Consider the following 4,528-nt stretch of genomic DNA (forward strand, 5'->3'; position numbering starts at 1 on the left):
CAGGATAATCCTTAATATAGTTAGGATTAATACATCTAACTAAGAGAGGCACCCTTGAAGCTTTCATATCATTCTTCCTCAGAAGCTTCCATGTATCTCCTCAAGATCCCTATTAGCAGAAAATGTTTAAGGGAATCGATTAGATGGCCATGATAAAACAGTTCAAACAACAATCTTGCATAAGGCATATTCTTCTTGTGAAGCTTTATGCTATCTTTGATGGCTTCACACAGATGGTTGAAGATATATGCCGAGAGATTGATCTTATCTCCATTCTTTAGGTAAAAGATGAAGTTATTGTGATCCCATGAAATCTTACCAGTGCTACCACCATCTATGGGGATTAGAAAACTAATAAAAAATTAAAACAAAATCTTGAAATTCTTCTGCATGTTCTTGACTTTTCCAAAGTCAGAAGAACACAAATTTCCAGAGTTCACAAGAATTTTTTTTGATGGCTTCTGATTCATGACTATTCTCCTTAGTGTTCACAACAAACCTTTCAGAGTTTGGTGCTTTCAAAAGTTTAGCAATCATCTTCTGAGTGAGGATCACATCAACACCCATTACTGTTGACCTAATTCCAACTTCTTCAAACTTCCTCCAACCTACCTCTTCTCTACTCTTTCCTTTCAAGGAACTGTCCTTTTCTACCAATAGTCTGAGTTCCTGAGATGAAACATATTCATCAAAGACTTCTTCCCTAACCCATAAATATCTTACAAGATAAGGTTAAGTTGATCCATTTAGCATATCAAAGAATGAAGACCACTCATGAACTCTGAAGTAGCTCCAAAAATCGTACACATTTTGATTGAATGAGTCAAAGTCAACAATTTATTCCATCAAAAGCTTTAGATCATCCTAATTTAAATCCATGGATTTGGGATTGATAGTAAAAAAAATTCTAGATTTGACGATCATGTGTGCATGTTGAGCAAATGATGAGGATGCCATTGTTGAAAGGAGCTTTTAGGGTTCTTTTGAAAAAGGGGTTTTATGAGGAGGTTAGAGAGAAAAAAGTGTAGTAAGTGAGAGAGTGAAGTGTGTGCTTCTGATATAACTCGAGTGTTTTGAGTGAAAAATAAATTTTAAACAAAATAGAACATAAAGACAAAAAGAAACAACAAATATAATAATAAAGACAAATATCCAAGAAATGAGGAGTTTTTACTTAACAGTTAAAATCCACATGTGAGAAGATGTTTCAAAAATTATGGCACGTAAGAGGACAAGTGCTAGAGGAAGTTACCATGATGTGTCCATTTGCATGCATATCAAAGGCAATAAATTTTATTCATAGTATCAGAGGCTAATATGTTTTAAAGACTACTTATTCATCAGAAGTTGTTTCAGAGCTTTTGATTAAGGTAGGTTCTAGACATCACGAGACTCTGATATATAGTAAGATTCTTTGCACACCTAATATAAGTAGAATTATCACAGTGGAATGCAATTCTTCTTTCATAAACATGAAATTATTCTAACAAACATTTAAAATGATAGGATTAGAAATTGTTGCATAAAAATAAATAAATAATCATACCTTTCTTTATGCAGTTTTAAATCAACTTTTGAGATTGTTCACGAGGAATAATATTGTTCCAATAATGCTCTTCTGAATTCCAACCAAATTCTTTCCATACTTCCCAAAACAATTGGATCAAATTCAAAGATATAGCCTAGAGTCTGAAGCACCAGTTCAATATAGAAGAACATCAGTATTTCCAGTACCAATAATCTTGTCTTACCAGTTTCTTCCAAATTCCACATTTCCTTCCTCCATCAGAGTTAGGATTTGTAATGTAGGCCTTCTTCTTGTTATAGGTTTTAAGAAACCATTATCCTGGAATAACTATTACTTTTCTCTTTCCTTTTAGTATATCTACAGCAAAAACGATCTCATTCTTTGGTAACCATACTCTTATGGGTTATATGAGGTTAGTTTTACAGGGCTTCCTCTTGCCCTGAGCCTTAGCCTTATAGTAGGTCTAGACTCATTCTAAACTTTTTGTCTATAAAGATTTTGTCTTGGATAAATCTTAACCTTGACTTCTGAGCCTCTTGGAACCTTTGATTCAACAACTTTAAGTTCTGAATTCTTAGTTTACTTAGAACTTTTGACTTTTGAGTATGAGATTATGATTTATTCAAAACTTATGAGTCATTTATCATAGATTATTTGTTTCAAAATTTTACCATTTTCAGCAGCAGGCATAAAGTAAGTATTCAGCCCCTTTTAAGCAAGTTCTTGAAGAAGAAGGTTTTGATGGATTTTTCAAAGTACCAGTCTTAGGACTATAAGGTTTTTGATGAAAACTAAGACCTTCTCCTTCGCTCTTACTTACACCATAGATCATAGATGCAAGTTTGGTTCTGTTGTAGCCAGATATGACAAACTCTTGAAGAGTTGTTTCATGCTTATCAAGAGGTTTGCCAGACATATCTTTTATTAAAGCGATTTGATCTCTTTCAAGTTTTTCAATTTCATATTTGGAGAAGTTTAGTTCATCTCATATAATACCATATTGCTTCTTTATTATTTTTATATGCATGGCTTTTTGCTTGCATCTTTCCATAAGATCCTGACATAATGTAATTAAATTAGATTTAGAGAGTTTAGAAAGTACCTCTTATGTGTCCTCTGAATCTGAGTTAGAACTAGCTTCTGATTTTTAGTCCGAAAGAGTTAAGCCCATCAAAGAAATATTATCTTCTTCTTTATCAATTTCTTATTCATTGTCAAGTTATTGCCATGTTGCCATGAGAATTTTCTAGAACTTGCTTTTGAAGTTGTTCTCCTGGAAGCTTTCCTTTTTGACCTTGCCCTTCTGCAAAAATGGACAATCAATAATGAAATGATCAGGCTTCTGACAGTTGAAGCAACCCTTTTGATCACCTTTATCACCTCTTGAACTTGACCCTTTGAATCCACCGCTTCTACAAGAAAATAGGTTATTCTTCTTGGCCAAGTGTTGAAATCTTTTGATAATGAAAGCCATTTCATCATCACCAAATTCTTCACCAGAAGCTTCATCATGAGTGGATTCTTTATTCACCTTAGTCTGAGAATATTTCTTAGATCTTCCAATAAAATTTAAAGCCAAAGTTTTGAATTTCTTTATAGGATCATCTCTATTTAGATCCATCTCATGGCTTTGGAGATTGCTAACAAGACTTTCAAGACTTAATGTTTTTAAGTATTTAGCCTTTTGAATAATAGTGACTTTGGGTCTGTGTTTGGCAGGAATACTTCTAAAAATCTCCTGGACATGATCCGTAAGAGTGTAGCTCTTGTTCAAGACATGAAGTCTAGACATAAGAACTTGAAATCTTAAGAACATTGTCTCGATGTTCTCATCATATTTTATTCTGAACATCTCATATTGCTAAACCAGAAGATTTGCTTTAGCTTCTTGGACTTGTTGATTACCTTCATAGGTAACACACAAAGATTTAAACATAGTTTTGACAGTTGACTTATCAATAATCTTTATGTACTAAGAATGAGGAAATGCACCAACAAGAATGCCTCTCACTCTATAGTGTTTTCTGTATATCTTTTTCTGAGCAGGAGTGAAAGTCTTTCTGTAATAAAACATTCCAACACCATTGACTTGAATGTCAATGTCATATTCCAAGATCTCCCACAACTCATCATCTAGACCAATGATGTGAGTGTACATCTTACTTTTCCACCATTCAAATTCAGTAGAGTCTCCACTGAATGTTAGTGGTCTAGTAATATAGTTGTTTTGTCTAGATGTACTTTTCTCATAAGTATGAGGAAGACCTCCATCTGGATTATTTACTTCAGGACCTTCATACATGATGTATTTTTCCTAAAATATTTTATGCACCACTATTAAGTGTTATAGTACAGACCGTTCTCTGATGCCAACTGAAGGTGAGAAAAATACAAAAGAAAGGGCGTGAATTGTGTATTATAAAAATGTTTCGCTTCTGAAAAGCAACTTCAGAATCTAAACAGAGTTTAAAATTTGATATCAGAATCTATGATAGAAGCGAAAAAAATATGAATAAAAAGCAACAGGCAAAGCAACACAAAAAAAACTTGATTCCTATCCTCAACCGAGAGTAGTCCAGTCCCCTTGTCTCAACAAGAGATTTTTAGTATAATCAACTTATTACAAATTTGCTCAAGAAAACTAGCAAGAGGCTTCATTGCTCAATCAATCCAGAAAGACACTTCCACTCAAGCATCCTAGTAAGAGAATTATGCTCAATCAACCTAGAAAGAGACTTCACTATTGAAGCACATAAGCAAGAGACTTCATTGCCAAAGCACACAGGCAAGATACTTCCTCTATTTTAAACAAACAGTTTAGTAGAAAAGATAACAACTATATTTTGATACACAATAAAAAGTATCGTAGTTGTGAAATAACCACAAAGGTTTTTAACTCTTAAGATTTCTAAGATATACAAAGATAAGAAATTAAGATCTTATGCAATAAAAATTATAGACAATAGCTCAAAGTTATGCTCAAGATGTTTTGATGTTATG

Source organism: Lathyrus oleraceus, chromosome 5 (genome assembly GCF_024323335.1).
Source record: "Lathyrus oleraceus cultivar Zhongwan6 chromosome 5, CAAS_Psat_ZW6_1.0, whole genome shotgun sequence".
Lineage (NCBI taxonomy): Eukaryota > Viridiplantae > Streptophyta > Magnoliopsida > Fabales > Fabaceae > Lathyrus > Lathyrus oleraceus.